The sequence below is a fragment of the Caretta caretta genome, chromosome 9, assembly GCF_965140235.1.
Source record: "Caretta caretta isolate rCarCar2 chromosome 9, rCarCar1.hap1, whole genome shotgun sequence".
Classification (NCBI taxonomy): domain Eukaryota; kingdom Metazoa; phylum Chordata; order Testudines; family Cheloniidae; genus Caretta; species Caretta caretta.
The window spans coordinates 63,314,617-63,335,546 of record NC_134214.1 but is presented as its reverse complement, the minus strand read 5'-3'; the positions used below and the strand labels follow the sequence as shown (position 1 = coordinate 63,335,546).

General features: G+C 43.0%; 1 long non-coding RNA gene across 1 annotated transcript in view; it reads left to right on the top strand.

Moving 5' to 3' along the window:
- Nucleotides 1-16,714, top strand: part of LOC142073289 (uncharacterized) — a 42,629-nt gene extending 25,915 nt beyond the window's left edge. Inside the window, exon 4 of the long non-coding RNA XR_012670091.1 lies at nucleotides 16,578-16,714. This is a non-coding gene — a long non-coding RNA (uncharacterized LOC142073289). The remainder of the gene's footprint in view (nucleotides 1-16,577) is intronic.
- Nucleotides 16,715-20,930: the final 4,216 nt, after the last annotated feature.

Genomic DNA, 20,930 nt, shown 5'->3' with positions numbered 1-20,930 from the left:
TGTGAGGGGGTTTTAAAGGCACAAGGTACAAATTTCAGAGACTCTATTCAAAATGATTAGACCAGAATGAGAGGAATTGAGGGAGAAGTGGAAGTCCCATTTCCATTCTCTCATTTGCTCACTGAAAGCAGCCTTATTTCACTGGCCTAGTCCCTTGCTGGGAAAGAAGGCTCAATCAAGTGTCAATTTATAGTATGAGGCAGTGTATGCCCCAGAATGAAATTGTGATTATTTTCATGAAGTTTCACAGATTGTTGGGTGTATTTTCCACACAGCCCTATGGGATGTCCATCTAGCTGGCCTCGGTATGGGATGAGACAGGAAAATATGACAGAACATGAGTTCTGAAACTCTTAACTATGATAGCTCAGAGTTAATCCCTTTGTTATCTTCAGTGCTATTTATTGCATAGCAATATTACAAATGTAATATGTTCCGAGGGAGAGAATATCCATTCTCCTCCCTTCACATGCCTCTTCGTCAGAGCCTTGTCTACAGTACATTACTTGTAATGCCCAGTGAGTGCAGCCCCACCACTGGTACCAACGGTGGATGCTACAGCATCAACGATATGCAGACATTTTTACTACCTTCCCTGAGCAGATCTAGATGACACAATTGGAAAAAATGCATGTGCCATCTCCAAACCACGCACCTCTGCCATTTCCACCACCAGTCAGTCTGCATCTGTTGGGAATAATTATGGGTAAGACAAAAACTCAAATGCAGACACAACCTAGATGTGAACTAGTGGAGGGATAAAACCCATTCTTCAATCAGTACTAAATGTTGGCTAAACTTTGGCTTCACTATGCCTGGTGGGATATTTGGAGGTTTAAGGTTATGTTCTGCTCTCAGTACTCTGGAGGAATGCCATGGAAGTCACTGGAATTACTCCAGAGTATGTAAGAGCAGAACTGGACCTGAATCTGTTACTGCAATAATAATGTAGGTTTGTGTGTTGGGTAATAAAATATGTCTCTGTAGGCCCCAGCAAGATGTAAATCAAATGTGTTGTGTAAAATAACAGGCTTGTCACATAGCTATGTCCACCGGCCACGGTAGTGACAAAGATTGGGTTAGGTGATAAGAGGGCTTTCCCTCTGTTTAAAACACCTGGTGGTCATAGCTCTGTGAAAACACAAGAAGAGAAAGCCCTCCTTTTTCTCAGTCTCAAGACCAGTGAAGCAGGAAACTGGAGTCACTTTACCTAAAGCAGCGTTATCATTGTGGTTAGCATGAGCTCTTGAAGGGCCGGCCGTGTGTCTGACTGAGGGGGCAAACATGTTGTCTACAGGGGGTTGTCTTGTATATATAGAATTCCACAGGAAATATTTACATCTTTAATATTCAGTACACTGAATTATATTTAAATTGTTGTGTTGCCTATGTCTCTTTCTGGTGATATGGAGATTCCTCTTGGAACAATAAGAAGTCTCTGTGCATGGGTTGATGTTGCACCATTTCATTCACCCCATGCAACAACGGATTTTTGCTTGAGTCTCAAAGTAACTGGGCCAAATTTCACTGTCAGAACTTGCAAGCTTGTTGAAACCTATGGGGCAGCACTCATTAACTGATAGCAGAATTTGCTCCTCTAATTGAATCTGGTCAGTTCTATTTATGAACTGACCAGGTTCAATGATGTCCCCTTCTTTTTCGTACCAGTTTCATGTCCCCTTCTCTTGAAATGATGTCCCCTTCCCTTTCGTATCAGTTTCATGTCATCTGACATTACCAATTATAGACACCAATGGCCAAGGAAAATTACAAACAGGGTTTCAGCTCCATGGGGATGAGGATGTGCCTTGACTGTTAGTTAGATGGGTGAGTGGATGGATGGACAGAATATTCATTATCCTTGTCCAAAAGTGCTCTCATATTTATACATTCTTACTGTATTTATTGGAAGCAAGACTGATAGAAATTCTTAGAAACCTGGGGTTTGACTGTTTCTTATAGTCCCTCCTCAATATTTATTTGGGCCCAGAGAGACACTGAAGTTAACACCTCACCAAGAGTAGGAAGCTGACTGGACTTTATGATAGGGTTAAAATTATCTATTATAAGTTTTTTGGACAGTTTTAGAACAATTCAATTTTTCACCAAAAAGTGTCTGCCTTTCTCAGAAAAAAAAAGGTTGTTAGAAAAGTGAAAATGGAAAATTATTTTGATTTTCAGTAGAGCCGGTTAGGAATTTTCCATCAGAATAAAAAATTGAACAATAATTAGAATCTTTTTGTGTGGAATTAAGAGTAAAATTGAAGGGTTTTTTTCATCATGGCTATGGAGAAGGACACTTGAGTAACAGACCCTGAAAATTCCACGCCTAGTTATGAACCATGTTTTGGCTTTTTGGTGAAGTGTGACACATCTCAAGTAACTCAGAAGGTAGATACTCAAGAATAACTTTAGAGAGAGTAATTTCCTTTCAACTGGTGTTACAGAAACAAAACGATAACATGGATATTTTCTTTTCAAAATGGTTGGATGGATTATTGGCATTAGGCAAAATACATTCATTCAACGTTTGTGATGATTTGACTCTTTGTTAGTAAATCATCAGCTATGACACATGACTGAAATTAACAACTAGTGTTTCTCCTAGGAACAGAATTCTTGAAGGAGCTATACTGGTTAATATACCAGAATACAGAAGGACTCACTTAGGTACTGTAAAGGATGTGTTCTGAGATGTGGTTCTAAATACTGTTGTGCTCTATCTTTCCACAGACATGGAGATCAGGGTATTTAATTTTTGGTGGCTGCTAATTCTATTTGTGTAAAACTGAGTAACTACTGAGACATGGACTACAACCTGTTAGATGGGTTTACTGTAACATGGATTAATGTTAGTTTAGGTAATCCTTGTGCTGAAAGTAGCATGGAGGTGTCTCTGCTAAACCATGAGAGATTTGTAAATATGTACTAGGCCCAGAAAATTAAGAGCTAAACGAAAGTATTTTCCCATCTATATAAGCATACTTCAGTGCATCCTCCCCGTCCCCAACCCCCTGCACTTTCCCCAAAGTTTTCTGATTAATTAGTGGTCTTATGTAGTGTTTCCCCTGAATTAAGTTTGAGGATCCAGCTATGTTTTTCTTTAAAGTACATTCTCTGATTATTTTGAAATCTATGAAGTGATACATTCTAGAATGGGACCCAAGCTAAAACCTATTTTAGGCCATGATTCTAGAAAGCACTTAGGTCCCAGTCCTGCAAAAAGTTGCTCATATGCTGCTTAACTTTGAGCACTGTAAGTAAATCTGTTGAAGTGTTGGGATTATTTACAGTGGGTAAAGTTAATCACATAAGCAAACTTTTGCAGAATTGGAGCCTTAATTATGTACTTCGGTCCCATTAACTTCTTTTGAAGGTAAGCACAACGCTTACAGTTAACCATGTGCTTAAATATTTTCCTGATACTAAGGATGCTTTCCTAAATCAGAGCCTTCAAATGTAACTTACTGATATTTTTTAATAATTTGCATTGTGAGGCAAGGTAGCAATTGTTAATCGTACTTGCTGCTGTGTTAAGAATTTTTAAATATCTTAGCTAAGAGAAAAATGGTGTTTATGGGATTTTGTGCTTCTTTTTATAGACGGTCTGATTTTTTTTTCCTGCTTGTTTTTGTATATTAGAAGGCCTGGTCTTATCTGCTTTGTTTTTCCTTCAGAACCTATGAAAACTGGAAATAGAATTATGACATCACGGGTACCAAAGAAGTGTAACCAGGTTGAAAGGGAAAATGATTTTTATTCAAGACTGTTTAAAACTTTGTTTTACTGTTGCATCTATTAAATACAAATGCCCTGCCACAGCTTAAGAAATAGTCTCTTTGTTAAAGAACACTGCCTCTTCAGATAAAGTTTGAAAAGTGTTACGGTTGATCTCCTGTCAGAGATAGCAATGCAATACAGAGCTTGAGCCCAGTGGGTGTGGAATTATGAGCAAAGGGTCATATTCTGCTCTGTTACTCCAATGTAAATCCGTTGACTTCAGTGGAGTTACTGTGGATTTACACCAGTGTATCTGAGAACAGAATTTGGCTCACACTGAGGTTCAGCCCTTATTTTAGTAAGTACTAACTTTAGGAAGAGGTCAGCTAGATTCTATTTCAAAACGTCTACAATTTTGCATACCTGTTTCAAGTGATGGGGGCAAAAAGCTGAATCTTTTACATTTATAAATAAATCCCTTTGCCTATTGTAGAGACCCTGAGAGCATCAGTAACTTCCTTCCTGGCTGAGATGATATTTCAGAGACGTTCACTTGGACTATGAGGTCAGTAATGAGGGGCTCCTCCTGCACTGTCTCTGCTGCAAACACATCTACTGATTCTGAAGAGACATGAAGTCACGCAGGAGCTGCTGGTCTATCCTGCTGTTCCTCGGTAAGTACAGGAAGGGGAGAGAGCTGAAAATGTCCTACATTGAACTTGACGAATAGGCTCTGCGTTGTTTCTAAATTGTAATCAGCATTTACATAGTTTCACATCATGTGAGGAAAAGGGAACTGGTTCGTACTGTCCAAAAAAGGTTTTCTGTTTGTATTTGATTTAATTTAATGGCCTGTAATGGTTTGATTGTATTAGTCAGTTAAGCCTTGGGAGAACAGTGAGCATGCAAGGTGCAGCATATGATTAGGTTTTATTGTACAGACATCCCTTCTGAATGGGTTCATTTGCTGTTAACTACTACAATGTACCTCAATTTATTTCCCTGTAGATTAGTATGAATGCTGTTTGAACCCCACTGATTTCTGTTGGTTCGGAGCTCACACAGTGTGGGCTGGGTTCACAGCAGTAGGCAGAGGTCTGTCACATGCAACATCACTGAGAGGATGAAGTTTGATTAACTTGAACTTCCAAGGAGAAGGTCCTCTCCCTCTTCCTCTCCCTGGCACCTCCAAGCCCAGTCTCTCCTTTCGATGTCTTTGGAAGGGAGTGACCCATCCCCCACTAACCTAGTCCTAAGCAACCTCCTCCATCTCCCCTGTGGCGTCTCCAGAGTGTACCAAGGGGTCTCTGCACCAAGCAAGGTCTTTGGGGCTGGCTTGGTACAAGGCATTACATCTCCAAGTCCTTAAAGGGTCTTCTGAAAGGCAGGAGTCAGCTGGACTTCACCCTCCCTCTTTCTCCCAGTGCAGATGCCAAGAGAGTAACCCATCAACCCTTACTCTTTTTATTAAATGAGTAAAAACGAAACATTCTTGAGAGCTCTTTTGGTTATTCTAAGAGAGCCTATTTCCCAAAATGATGGAACTGCATTTCTCGCTATTACTGTCATGACCCTGCCCATTGTTGGTTCATTCATTGAAACCCTGGAAACAGCTTTATTCTAAGAGATTTCATGGGGTCCAACCATCTCCTCAGATGTATATGCACAATTTCCACCGGTTTCAGTTGGAGCAGCCCCGGATGTCTCTGGGGATGAGCGTAGCCCTGGAGATTTGTTGTTCAGAATGAACCAAGGTTGCTGCCTTCTCCTCACATGCAGATTTCATTGTGTTCAAATTTGCAGCCCAGTGTACCCCTGGAAAGCAATGTCCTTGGAGCTACAGTATTGATGGTGTAACCATGATTGGATTGGAATATAATAAAACATGACACATGCAGCTAGAGTTTACCTCCGTGTGCCCAGTTTTGGTGCAGTTTGTAACACTGCATATTTTGTGGGAAGCTGTCTTTACCAATGGCATTAGGTTATTATTTTCCTACAGACACTATGAATTATTGTAAGGGGGAAGTTTTCTCTGGTGCCAAGTGCAGATTTGCTGATCTCTGTCTGTGTGTTTTCTGCAGGTTCCTCCCACGCTCTTCTCATTGACATTCTTCAGGATTCAGTCAATGGAACTATCAGTCATTCTGTCTTTCTGCCCGTCTCCTACAGGCTCCAGGAACCATTTCCCTTTCCTCTATCCATTCAGTGGCATTTCAGTAACTCCCTTAATCCACTCACCACCTACACAGTGACTAACTGCTCTGTCAGTGCTGAGGGGATTCCCATCCACTGCTCTGGAAATAATTTTATACATTCTGAATACCAAGGCCGGACTGTATTTTTCCCTGAAAATGCATCTTTGCTCCTTCAGAACCTGCAGCTCAGTGACAGCGGAGTCTACAGCATCACCTTCAAAGTACCACAGCAAACCAGACACATCACATTAACTGTATCTGAACCTCATTTCAACCATGGAAACACAGGCAGTGGTATGTATGTAACTTACAATACACACAGCACTGAGGAAGTCTGTCTGTCCATTGGTAACAGTGACAAGCAGATCCCTCCAATGGCCATCATTTTGTGCTTATGTACATTAAACCTCATCTACTATATCATTACCCAGTCATCTAATTTAGCTAAATCTTTCAGCAGTTCTTCAGTCTTCTCTAATTGTGACTAAACTAAATATCTTGTATTGTCTGCTAATTTGGCCACTCACTTCACAGTTGACTCCCTTCTCCAGATCATTAATACATAAACATCGGTCCTGGTGTGGATCCTTCAGGCACAACCAAAGCAGGTGCCATCCGTCTTGAGTGTTTGAAGCATGCCTAATATATATTGGACACTTCCATTAATAATAGTAATCATCTATACTACATACTGAAGAGTTGTACTTGCACTTTGTTGATTTTATTTTTTAACCAGTTTCCAATATATGGCAGAACTTTACCTCTCACCCCATCACTACTTGTCATAATAGCCACTTGTGAAGGACTTTACAAAGGATTTTGGAAAGTACAAGTAACTAATAACAAGTATTATTTTATTGATGCCCTGGGAGAATTCTAGCAGAGTCGAGAGAGAAATGTTCCTTCCCAAATGCCAAACTGTTTGGTCTCTCTCAGATCATGTTAATTATATCAAAGGTAATGTCATCATAGAGCAGCTGTTGCCTCAGTTTCCCCTTTCTCATTAGGGTAGTGTAGTCCTTTGGCCAAACCCCAAAGATCCTTTCCGACTGGGATAAAAGAAAGAGTCCAAACCAACAAAACTGAGTTAATTGCAGAACTCTGTGATGGAGACTCATAAACAGCTATTGATCTCTCCAGGTTTCCCCCAGTCTCTAGTTTTGTAGCCCAAAACAAAGCTCTTTGTCAAGTTGCTTTACGAAGTCTCTCTAGTTCCCCCCCCCCCCCCCGGCCAAGTTTTTTTTTAACCCTTATTGGGCCTTTGCTTGGAGAAACCAATAACAGGTCTTATTTCCGTCAGGTAGAGACCATCACAATAGAGCCTGGCTCTTCCCTGGTCTCTCTTTTACTCTCTTACTAGAGTAAAAGAAGTTATTTTATATTCCTGCCCCTTTACCCAGGATACATTGCTCCCCAGTCTGCTATTTTCATGGTCCCTTTGGATTACAAGTCCCAGAATGCCACAATCTTGGGATCAGGAACAGGGACCAGGAATTGAGAACCAGGACTGGAACAGGGCTAATGTAGGACCTTGAACCCCTTTTATAGGACCAGCTCACCCAATGACATTCATCTAGGTGTCTTATAACATTCTATAGTTATCAATTCCATCAGTTTACCTGATACTGAAGTAAGGCTCATTTAACTGTAATTTACAGGATCATCTGTATTACATTTAGCATTTATTAATAAGTACATTAATAATACTTTCCATAGCTCAATAGCTTTTTTAATGATACAATTAGCTGGCTTTAATCATGATTTTTAGCAGCTCAGCCACTTCATTCTTAAGATCTTTTATCAGGGGTAACAAGAATGTACATGTGGTGGCACAGGCTAGCAACTTGAGTGCGTACCTAGGCTCCTGGGTGGGTTTGTGCCACCATGTCCTCACCGTTATTGTAACCCACGATAGCTAGTTTAAAGCTAGCATGGGTATGTGCTACAGTCACACCTTCTCTTGCAGTGTAGACATACCCCATGAGCCCAGTCTGTCAATGGAATGGTCAAAGACCATCTTCTATCCACATCCATTAACATATTGGTCCTAAATATCCCTTTCCTCTCCATTACCCACACAGATTGTCATGGTTTACTGATAAACAATGACCAATGAAATGTGAGAACAGGAGGCTTGATCACCAGTGGTGGAAGATCCACATGGTATTTGACCAACTGTGATGTAAGGAATATGGGATCCTAGACCGTGATTGGAAAGGAAACAGGGATCTTTCTTCTCTAAAGCAATAGCACCTGGCAAATTTTGGCCAAAAGAACAGTTCTAGACAATGACCATGGTCAATTCAAACTGCCTTGTGTCTACCATAGACCTGAGCACCTTTTGCTGTGAGGAGCTTCCTCATATTTTGCAGAGAAAACTTCACATGTCCAAGACAGCCTCTCACCCCTTGAGTTTTTACCTTGAATTTTATGTTCAAATGAAACGTCAATTCAAAATCATCACATTTCATTTGGTTTTGCATTAGAGCCATGTGGAATTGTGCATGATTTCAGAGCAAAGCCATAAGTCAGCCTAGGTTTTCTGGAAAGATATGTGAACCTTCTGAGGACCCCAGTCTGAGTTTCCAGGTTGTAACAAAACCCAAAAATAGCTGAGTTTGTGCGGTTTCAAATTTCATTTCAAACATTTTTCACAGTGACAATACTGAATCAAACTAATTAGTACTGAATGTAAATCTTTTTCTGCTCAGTATGATTCCAAGAGGCTGTTAAACTTTAAAAGATGAATTCATCTTCTTTTGATAAAACTGGATGTAGGTCCAGCCTCCAGAATTTTAATCTGGATCCCAACTTCCCCAGTATTTGAGGTTGTTTAGATTTGGGGATTTGGTTTGGCCCACTATTTGGAGAGCACTCATCATTTGGGCATATTCATATCTATGGGTTAGTTTCAGGGTCATCTGTAGATAAAAGTGAATTAAGTCTAAGGCTAGCTGGATGGTTCTCTTTCTCAGGCCATGTGTACGCTACAAGTAAGGTAACTTACTTCATCATACAGCCACTGCAATAATTACATCACTTGTGCGTACATCACTTGCTTCTTGTATTGGCAGTGTGCATCCTCACCAGGAACGCTTCTATCGATAGTGTCAGTATGGGGCATTGTGGGATGGCTCCTTAAAGCCAGTAATAGTCAACGTAAGTAACACAGTGTCTACACTCACATTGCATCGACCTAACTACATTGACTTTGATGCTATGCCTCTTCTGGAGGTGGAGTTATTAAGTCAGTGTAGTGGGGCACTTACGTCAGCAAGAGTGAAATTTGAGTGTAGGCACTTCCATAGTTAGGTCGATATAAGCTGCCTTGCGTCGACCTAACCTAACTCTAGTGTAGAGTTCAACCAGGCATCAGTTTTGTTGTTGTTTCAAGTGAAAACCAAAATAAAACATGACGCAAAAATCAGAATTAGCCTGTGGCTGTTACACAACAATGGGAAGTAAATATATGGAATCCAGACAATATGTAATAATAATCTTCTCTAAGGCACAGTACTGCTCAAGAACACCTCCTCACTTCCTATATCATATTGCTGTGTGCCGTTCATTAAGCAGGCATGCTTGTGCCAGCTAAGGTTAAAGTTCTATTCTTAGTTCTCATAACTTTCCCAAACTTTCACTGATTAAGTTGAAATTTTCAAGGTGTGGTGTCTGATCAAAGGTTACTTGTTTTGGAAAGATTGAGCAAAACTAGTTTAGCAATTTTGGAAAATGGAAAAATATACTTTCTTCATAACAAAAAGTTTCTTACAGCCCACATTTAATAGTTCTGGTGCCAAAAAAAGTTAGGGATAGAAAACTGAAATTGGCAGGGAGCTAGTGCTCATTGAGGACGAATGCTTTTAAACATGTCAGTGAACATTGAGTTTAATTAATTGGAGTTATAGTCCAACTTCAAAAAGATCTCACAAAACTAAGTGATAGGGCAAAAAAAAATGGCAAATGTAATTTAATGTGGATAAATGTAAAGTAATACACATTGGAAAAAATAATAACCCCAACAATACATACAATATGATGGGGGCTAATTTAGCTACAACTAATCAGGAGAAAGATCTTGGAGTGATCGTGGATAGTTCTCTGAAGATGTCCATGCAGTGTGCAGTGGCAATCAGAAAAGCAAACAGGATGTTAGGAATCATTAAAAAAGGGATAGAGAATAAGACGGAGAATATCTTATTGCCCTTATATAAATCCATGGTACGCTCACATCTTGAATACTGCGTACAGATGTGGTCCCCTCATCTCAAAAAAGATATACTGGCATTAGAAAAGGTTCAGAAAAGGGCAACTAAAATGATTTGGGGTTTGGAACGGGTCCCATATGAGGAGAGATTAAAGAGGCTAGGACTTTTCAGCTTGGAAAAGAGGAGACTAAGGGACGATATGATAGAGGTATACAAAATCATGAGTGGCGTGGAGAAAGTGAATAAGGAAAAGTTATTTACTTGTTCCCATAATATAAGAACTAGGGGCCACCAAATGAAATTAATGGGCAGCAGGTTTAAAAAAAAGAAAAGGAAGTTCTTCTTCACTCAGCGCACAGTCAACCTGTGGAACTCCTTGCCTGAGGAGGTTGTGAAGGCTAGGACTATAACAGGGTTTAAAAGAGAACTGGATAAATTCATGGAGGTTAAGTCCATTAATGACTATTAGCCAGGATGGGTAAGGAACGGTGTCCCTAGCCTCTGTCTGTCAGAGGGTGGAGATGGATGGCAGGAGAGAGATCACTAGATCATTACCTGTTAGGTTCACTCCCTCCGGGGCACCTGGCATTGGCCACTGTCAGACGACAGAATACTGGGCTGGATGGACCTTTGTTCGGACCCAGTATGGCCTTTCTGATGTTCCTTTGGAAATTGCATTTCATGCATGTATAGAATGGACAGTATGATTTTTAGCACTGTTTGGCAGTCATCGGAATAAACCGAGGATGCACTCCTGTGCTCAGGGAATGACACGGAGCGCTAGGGTCCGATTCTCCAAGCACGTGCTGTGACGTGCTCACTGCTCTGAACTCCCACTTAGAGCTGGGTGAACATCTTCAGACAAATCGTTTATTAATCAAAAATGACATTTTGCGTCAACCAAAAACTACTTTCAAACTTGACGTGAATTTGCTGAATAATTTCAGCCAGAACAAAATAAACAAATAAAAATTGGGGGGCAAGATGGTCTAGAGTCACAAAACAGCTGGAGGAAGAGGAGTTCCTACTGCTTACCTTATAACCTTTAGCCCAGTGGTTAGGGCACTCACTTGAGACGTGGGAGACCCAAGCTTGAATCCTTGCTTTTGACCACAGATGTGAATGAAGATCTCCCCTCTTCCTGGAGAGGGCCCTGACTTCCAGGCTACAGACTAATCTGAGATGACACCAGGGGTGAAAGTAACTTAAAGGAATTACCAGTACGCCGGAGTCCTGAGCGGGGCGTGGCCTCAACCGGAAGAGGCGGGGCCTTTAACTCAAGATTTAAAGGCCCTGGCGCTCCGGTTGTGGCTGGGAGCCCCAGGGCCTTTAAATCATCCCAGAGCTACCAGCTGCAGAGGCGGCTGGGAGCCCCGGGGCTCAGGGGTGAACCTGGGTCTCTGCCATCCCAAACAAGTGCCTTCACTACTAGGCTAGAAGTCCTAAGGTGGGCACCTTTTTCTTACCCATAAACTGAGAAATCAATTATTTGTGCAGCTGAATCCCTCTTCCTGTGTCTCCTAAGCATGCAGTGAATGAGGCCGGGCTCTGCAGAAGCCCTTGTGTCACTGAATGCACATCTTTCAAGGTGTAGCGGGAGCAAGGGCTCCACAGCCGCATAGTCATCCAGGTAGCAAGTGCTGAGAGACATTATCTGAAACCATCACTTATGCCAGGGGTTCTCAACCAGGGGTATGTGTACCAGTGGTTCTCAACCAGGGGTAGGCAGAGATCTTCCAGGGGGTCCATCAACTCATCTAGAGATTTGCCTAGTTTTACAACAGGCTACATAAAAAGCATTAGCAAAGTCAGTAAAATTAAAATTTCATACAGACAATGAATTGTTTATACTGCTCTATGTACTATACACTGAAATGTAAATACAATGATTTATAATTATATGGTAAAAATGAGAAAGCGAGCAATTTTTCTGTACTAGTGTGCTGTGACACTTTTGTATTTTTATGTCAGATTTTGTAAGCAAGTCGTTTTTAAATGAGATGAAACTTGGGGGTACACAAGACAAATCAGACTCCTGAAAGGGGTACAGTCGTCTGGAAAGGTTGAGAACCACGGACTTATGCTGTCCTAGCACTGCTGCCTGAGTTCAGCACAATCCTGTGACTTACCAAGACCTTCTCTGAAAAATATACATTAGCCATTAGAGTTATTTCTTTATAAAATACTCAGACAACTTATTTCCTTTTATATGTCGGAACAGGAAATGAAACAACTCAGTCTCCAGACCTTCTCCTTGGACTTCAGATCACTGGAGGCTTCAGTTTTCTCCTGCTCCTCTTGTTGCTGCTCTTCTGCTGCAGACAGCATAAGGGTGAGTGGTCTTGCTCGTACACCTCACTCACGGCTGTTGGTGCTTCAGATTCTTCAAAAATATTTTAAAAAACAAATCCAAGTGACAGGTTTCAGAATAACAGCCGTGTTAGTCTGTATTCGCAAAAAGAAAAGGAGTACTTGTGGCACCTTAGAGATGAACCAATTTATTTGAGCATAAGCTTTCGTGAGCTACAACTCACCTCATCGGATGCATACTGTGGAAAGTACAGAAGACGTTTTTATACACACAAACCGTGGAAAAAATGGGTGATTATCACTACAAAAGGTTTTCTCTCTCCCCACCCCACTCTCCTGCTGGTAATAGCTTATGTAAAGTGATCACATTTGAATATAAAGACATTGTGCTGGTGCCATGCAACGTTGTCTCCATGTTGTGACTCAAGGTGCAAACTTTGGTGTGTTTGTAGCTCAATCTCAGGGCACTGCAACAATATATTGTCCCATATCACAAATAATCACAGGTGATGTCTCTAGTACAATAGGGATGGAAAGTTGTGAGTGACACTTTAGGACCTCCCCCAAAAGGAAATGTCACAGGGAGACACAGTATTTTTGAGGGATATGTAACTAAAATACTGTAGGTAGTTCAAATGATTAAACCTAAAGGCCGGGGTGAAAGGAAGGTGGTAGAGGCCGGTATGGCGTACCGGTGAAAGGTAGCTGCCAGTACCGGCCTGTACCGCGGACTTTAAAGTGCTGCCACTTGAACGTCGCTGTCCCTTTTGTACCCCCCATCGGCGGCCCTGCCAGGTCCCTCCCAGCCGGGCTGCCAATGGGGGGATGCAAAAGGGGGCAGTGACAACCCGGCAGGGACGCCGATGGGGGCGGGGCGCAAAAGGGGCAGCGACGTTGTTAAAACGCTGCTCCTTTTGCCCCCCCCCAACCCCGCTGCCAACAAAAGAAGTAGCTGCCCCAGGGGGTCGGGGGGAGCAAAAGAAGTCGCTGGCCCGGGGCCGCGATTTAAAAGGGCCCGGGGCTCCGGCCGCCGCAACCGTTACCGCAGCAGCACCAGCCGGAGCCCCGGGTCCTTTAAATCATTGCTGGAGCCCCTGGCGGCGCAAGCCAGGGAGCGCAGATGGACTGGCTGGGGGATGCTGAATCCCAGCCCCACCCCTTCCGCCCGAGGCCCCGCCCCTTCCGGGGGGCCCGGGGAGGTCCCACACCAGTAAGAGCTCAGTTTTACTTTCACCCCTGCCTAAAGGCCTGTTTCTCCTCTCACTTATACCAGTGGAAATCAGGAGTAATGCCACTGAAGTTGCTGCAGACACAGTGTAAAACTGGTGTTAGTGAGGAGAGAATCAGTCCCATGCTCTTTAGACACCTTCCAATGGATCTTTCAAGAATGTGAGATTAATTGTTTGCAACTAACTTTTGCTCCCAGAACACACACACAGAGAAATCTCTAACTCAAAGGCAAAAATCCATTTCTCTTTGTGTCACTGTTGGATGTCTTTGGTTTCAAAAGCACAGTGCATAGATGCAAGTGATTTAACTGAAGCACAGAATAGCTCCTGTCACTATAAAATATTAACTATTCAAACAATTTTCACAGGTGCAGTTCAGCAGAGGAGGACACGAATCATAAAGCAAGAAGAGGTACTGTAAAACATAATAAAACACGGGGATCTGGTCTCCACACACAAGTTTCACTGGTTTGGCTAAAATCAGTTTTTAAGCTGAGTTAGTTAAACTGATGTAAATTCCTGTGTGGACACTCTTAGTTAGATCAGTTTACAACTGGCTTGTGTTATTTTAGATTAATTCATTACCTGACCAAATTAAGCTAAATCAATTAAAAAGTCAGTTGATTCCAATGGAACACTGCTGATTTAGAGCAGCAAGGGATTTGGTTCATAAGCAAGTTTGGGAAAATATTTAAAGAAGGCAAATTTTGAACAAACAAATATAAGCATTTGCACCAGAAGCCTGGTTCTGTAAGTGACATCATCCATGTATCCAATCAAGAATTTTGAATACTTGTAACAAGCTGTTTGCAAACAATCTGCACACCCAGAGTTACTTCCCAACAATATACATCATTCACAGGACATAACAGAAAAAGGCAGAAAGAAATGATAGGCTGCTGTCAGGATGCTCCTAACTAGTAATGCCTATTTTCTGCATAGTACTTATTGAGATATGATTCTGCAACCCTTGTGCACAATGGCTAGACTGGGAAAATATGTGGTTTAAAGCATTTTAAACACCACTTACCATTTAGTGTAGACTGAGTTTAACACATTTAAAACATTAGTGGGAAACTGATGGTTGACCATGAAGACAGAGTACATTTTTAAATATGCTAAACCCTGTTTACACTAATATGTTGGCTAACACATTCTGAATCTTGACCTGTTTTTCTCGTCTAGACATGCCCATTGAATAGTACTTACAACATCTGCAAGCTTCATACAGTTTTGCATTATGTGAGTGCTGAGATGTAGGAGTATTGACATCGGCCGTTAACACTCCTCCCTGCCCCAGACATGGCGGCAGATACTGGAGGTTGGGCCTTCGGGGAAGAGGAGTGCTTAACTTTCATGCAGGCTATTGAAACCTGGCTGCTGAAACTGTGGGTTTTGTGGCCCTGGAGGCCTCTTCAGCAAACCCTGCAGCCTTCCCCTCCCAGCTGGCTGGCCAGAGCGAGCATGAGCCCACAGAGGCAGAGCTCTGACGCTGCTCCAGAATTATTAACTGGTTTTTGCAGCATTTCTGTGAGTGAGCAAAGGTGAATTCACTAGAGAAGGACACAGATATGAATGGGAATTAGCATTTGTAAAAGGGAAGTAGAATTGTTAATCTGAGAGGGAGGTCAAATCTGTTCTGTGATGCCTGGATAATGGTGGTGATCATTGATTATTATTTAGTATTTATATTTAGTATATAGCACCTATCGGCTATCCAGCCCAGGGCCCCATTTGCCAGGCACTATGTAAAAACTCCCCATTAGCTCTCTCGGCATTACAGGAGTTCTCCTTCTCAGTCTTTCTCACTCTGATCACATTCCTCAGCAGCGACGCTCTTGCAGCTGCTGACATTGGTTCTTCTGGGTGGTTGTTTCCCCTTGCTGAGGGTCAGTGTGGTTTCATGATTTTCTTGCAGCAATAGCAAGGGTTGCTATAGTTTTGCAAGGTGTGGTTTTCTGTGCTGCTTCTACATACCCTGTTGATGCCTGTCTTTGTAAGACTAAGTTGTCTGCTGCTGGGGATGAAGGAACCAGCTCACTTTAAAACCAAAGCTGCACGAACCACCATGCACATGCTAAACACAAACTTATATAAAGCTGAGATAAGTGCGGATACTGGGTCCCGCATATGTCACCATCTCCATCCCCCATCTCTCTCTGCCTGTCCTTCCCTCCCCCCAAGCTCTGCATAGCTGACTCTCATCCTTCCCACTAACACTCCTTTTGCTCCCTGTGACATCCACTACAGACTAAAAGCTCAGACAGTTCCACTGACCCACCAACAAACAGGCCCATGTGTGACTGACTCAACTTGAGTCACAAATGAGCTTGATCTCAGTCCTGAGCTCAAACTGCCTCAGCCAATCAGCACTGCTCTGCTCTTACTGTGGTAGCTTCTGTGATCTCTCCATAAAAGGCTTTTTGCAAATGTTTACCTCTCTTTGGATATTTGTGTTCTGCACCAATCTGCTGTGCAAGGCGTGTCCCGAGTTTGGGCCTGGTCTTTAGGGATAGGTCCATGGGGTAAGCACATGGGAGAAAGATCATGTTATTTCTACCATGTGATTTGAGCTATGTCCCTGATTGGCTGAGCCTGTTTTGCATACATTGATTGGTCCAGGGCACTAGATGACAGTACTTTTGCAGTATGTCACAATGTCAGTCTTGGCCTCTGTAAACTTAATTTGTCCCTGATTTTATTGTTTTCAATTGCAGTCAGTAGTTCCTGGCCCAACTTTAAGCTCAAGGGAGGAGGATGGAGAAGGAACAGCTGCTGAACCAATTGTTGCTCCTTGGTGTTATATGATAAAGAGATACATAAATATAACAAGAAATCTCTTTTTAATCAAGACTGATCCCCATGAACAAGTTTCTTAACTCAGTGGGGGTTTTTGTTTGTTTTTTATCTAGGTCCCAAATCATGAGGAATCTCACATGGAAAGCTCGTCACCAAGGACGGTATCAACAATTTATGCAAAGATTGGAGAGGAAGCTGGGCAGAGGCAGCGCAGATCAGAGTCACAGACTGAATACGCCTCTTTAATCTTCTCTTAACAGCAACTGTAACCCCAACATATGGAGCTGGTTTTAGGCATGATCAGCACATGCAATTACTCTGGGAGCCATGCAGTCCAGGAGTGCTGCTGTAAATAATCAAATTATCCTATTTAATGGGAACAGCACAGAAATGGCAATATTGCTTAGATGGTTTTTCCAGACTTCCCAGCTCTTCAGAAGAGTGTATTCTACACATGTAAATGGATGATGGATTAAATCCAAAGTGTCTTTGTGAACTCAGGACTCATCTGTTTAGGTGCAGCTTGAGGCACTGAAACCTGTAGATTATCGTTACTGTCTCTTCGTACTCGGGTAGAGCCTGAAGGCCCCAGTCAGGGATCAGGATACCATTGTACCAAGCAATGTACAAACACAACGTAAAGATGGTTCCAGCCCCAAAGAATACGGGACATCTTCAGCACTAATATGAGTTCCAATGACATGTACCCTGTTGTGTACTTGCTCCACTACCACTCTGGGTGCATATGATATGTAGTATGTGTAGCATTTGGAGCCACCAGGTAGTATCCAGAATAAGAAACTTATTGTATCTTGTTCTAGGCTTTGCTGTGGTCTGGGTGCTCTGTGAAGATCCTGGAATGAGCTGCTCTTTATTCATTCTAAAGTAATTTTGAAAACATGGAGTGAAGATAATATGAATTCGGTGAGTGGGGTATGGAATTGCTACTTATCTGGGGAAAGAAGGTCTTCCTTTTGCAACTGTTTAAATTTTTCATTTCGCAGGAAGTTCATGTCCATGGGCTCCCCTTAATTTGGGAGCCTGAAAATGTAACAGAGAATCTTAGATTCTTTTTAAAGTAAGTTTCTTTCCCTTTCACTGTGAAGAAACCCTTGGTATATTAAACTGATACAACCCGTGCTGAACGTTTATTTATTTTTCCTGGCATCACAGCCTCTCCATGGTTCATTCTCTAGCCAAAAAGGCCTGGCTTTAGGGATCCATGAAAATTGTGGCAACAGAACACTCCATTTCGGTTCAACCTACATGGAAATACTTTGGACTGAAATTACCCAAAACATTTTGGTTAGAGTCAGTTCAAAATAAAATTGTTTCTTTCTGTTGTGGCTCATTTTGTTCTGGGAGTCACAGTTCAGGTACCCATTCTCTCCTATGGGCTGAGCTCCCTGGTCACACTTGTCCTATGAGTCAACGGTCTTCCCAGTCACTGAATGCTGTGGTGCATCATGGGAGTCACATGGGTGCAGGTATATCATGGAGACATGGTCCAACCATAGAGTCTGGCTCATTGTGGAGTGTGATGTTCCACTCTGGTGTTATCTGGACTGGTGATCTGCTAAGTCACTCCAATCCTTGACTCGGGGAGCCAGCCTTACCCTGCTCTGCTGTGACAACCCCCACTCCTGGGCTGTTCACACACAGCCTCTGGCATGTAAGCTGCTCCCAGCTACTTGCAAGTGAATGACTCTAGCCAATATCTCCGGTCCCAAACGCTACCCGAGGAACCTCCGTCTTGCAGTGTCCGGTTGTGCCCGCTGGACGCTGCAAGCTTATATAAGTTTGTCAATTTAACAAAGAAATTAATATGTACCAGGCTTGTTATCCCAAGGGGAGCCTCTGACACTTCAAACCAAACACACTGCTTCAGGTAGAATAAACAAACAGATTTATTAACTATAAAGATAGATTTTAAGTGATTATAAGTCAAAGCATAACAAGTCAGATTTGGTCAAATGAAATAAAAGCAAAACACGTTCTAAGCTGATCTTAACACTTCCTGTGTCCTTAAAAACTTAGATGCTTCTCACCACAGGCTGGCTGGTTACTTTTCAGTCAGGGTCTCTTCCTTGAGCGTTTCAGTCACTTGGTGGTAGTCATAGAATCATAGAATCATAGAATATCAGGGTTGGAAGGGACCCCTGAAGGTCATCTAGTCCAACCCCCTGCTTGAAGCAGGACCAATTCCCAGTTAAATCATCCCAGCCAGGGCTTTGTCAAGCCTGACCTTAAAAACCTCTAAGGAAGGAGATTCTACCACCTCCCTAGGTAACGCATTCCAGTGTTTCATCACCCTCTTAGTGAAAAAGTTTTTCCTAATATCCAATCTAAACCTCCCCCACTGCAGCTTGAGACCATTACTCCTCGTTCTGTCATCTGCTACCATTGAGAACAGTCTAGAGCCATCCTCTTTGGAACCCCCTTTCAGGTAGTTGAAAGCAGCTATCAAATCCCCCCTCATTCTTCTCTTCTGCAGGCTAAACAATCCCAGCTCCCTCAGCCTCTCCTCATAAATCATGTGTTCTAGACCCCTAATCATTTTTGTTGCCCTTCGCTGGACTCTCTCCAATTTATCCACATCCTTCTTGTAGTGTGGGCCCAAAACTGGACACAGTACTCCAGATGAGGCCTCACCAATGTCGAATAGAGGGGAACGATCACGTCCCTCGATCTGCTCGCTATGCCCCTACTTATACATCCCAAAATGCCATTGGCCTTCTTGGCAACAAGGGCACACTGCTGACTCATATCCAGCTTCTCGTCCACTGTCACCCCTAGGTCCTTTTCCGCAGAACTGCTGCCTAGCCGTTCGGTCCCTAGTCTGTAGTGGTGCATTGGATTCTTCCATCCTAAGTGCAGGACCCTGCACTTATCCTTGTTGAACCTCATCAGATTTCTTTTGGCCCAATCCTCCAATTTGTCTAGGTCCTTCTGTATCCTATCCCTCCCCTCCAGCGTATCTACCACTCCTCCCAGTTTAGTATCATCCGCAAATTTGCTGAGAGTGCAATCCACACCATCCTCCAGATCATTTATGAAGATATTGAACAAAACCAGCCCCAGGACCGACCCTTGGGGCACTCCACTTGATACCGGCTGCCAACTAGACATGGAGCCATTGATCACTACCCGTTGAGCCCGACAATCTAGCCAGCTTTCTACCCACCTTATAGTGCATTCATCCAGCCCATACTTCCTTAACTTGCTGACAAGAATACTGTGGGAGACCGTGTCAAAAGCTTTGCTAAAGTCAAGAAACAATACATCCACTGCTTTCCCTTCATCCACAGAACCAGTAATCTCATCATAAAAGGCGATTAGATTAGTCAGGCATGACCTTCCCTTGGTGAATCCATGCTGGCTGTTCCTGATCACTTTCCTCTCATGCAAGTGCATCAGGATTGATTCTTTGAGGACCTGCTCCATGATTTTTCCAGGGACTGAGGTGAGGCTGACTGGCCTGCAGTTCCCAGGATCCTCCTTCTTCCCTTTTTTAAAGATTGGCACTACATTAGCCTTTTTCCAGTCATCCGGGACTTCCCCCGTTCGCCACGAGTTTTCACCACGAGTGGTGGTGTCTGTAAATGTAGGTGGAAGAGAGAGAGCATGGCAAAATGTCTCTCCCTTTTATCACGTCCTTTCTTTCCTCTTGGCTTTGCCCTCCCAACCCCTCCCCCCCTCCCCCCCGAGTCAGGTGAGCATTACGTCATCACAGTTCCAAACTGAACAAAGGAAGGGGGTGACTCCCTCAAGGGTCTAACACAGAGATCGGCAACCTTTGGCATGCGGCCCGTCAGGGAAATCTGCTGGTGGGCCAGAACGGTTTGTTTACCTGCAGGGTCCACAGGTTCAGCCGATCGCAGCTCCCACTGGCTGTGGTTCGCTGTTCCAGGCCAATGGAGGCTGCAGGAAGCAGCAGCCAGCACATCCCTTGGCCCGTGCCACTTCCCACAGCCCCCATTGGCCTGGAATGGTGAATCGTGGCCAGTGGGAGCTGCGATAAGCCGAACCTGCAGTTGCTCTAGGTAAACAAACTGTCCTGACCCGCCAGCGGATTTCCCTGATGGGCCATGTGCCAAAGGTTGCCGATCCCTGGTCTAACAGATTCTTTTGTTGCTGCCTAAGCCATGTCCATTGTTCCTGTGAGGCTGGGCTGGGTTTGTCCCATCCATGCCCTGATGAGGTATGAACTGCCTCTCTGTTCTTGGAGAGTTTTGCATGGGCTTGTTTTAAGCTGTGAGAATACATTTTCAGCCTCATAACTATATACATGAAATCATAACCTATAAGCTCACTATAGCGTTACTGTAACAATTACTATACATCACTATAACAACCATGCTCAGTGCATCATAAGCCTGCCGAAGACACCCAACATGACAAACTTTGCATTGGATACCACACAATCATTTTCTAAAGATGAACATGGGGATGTAGGGTGTCCCCCC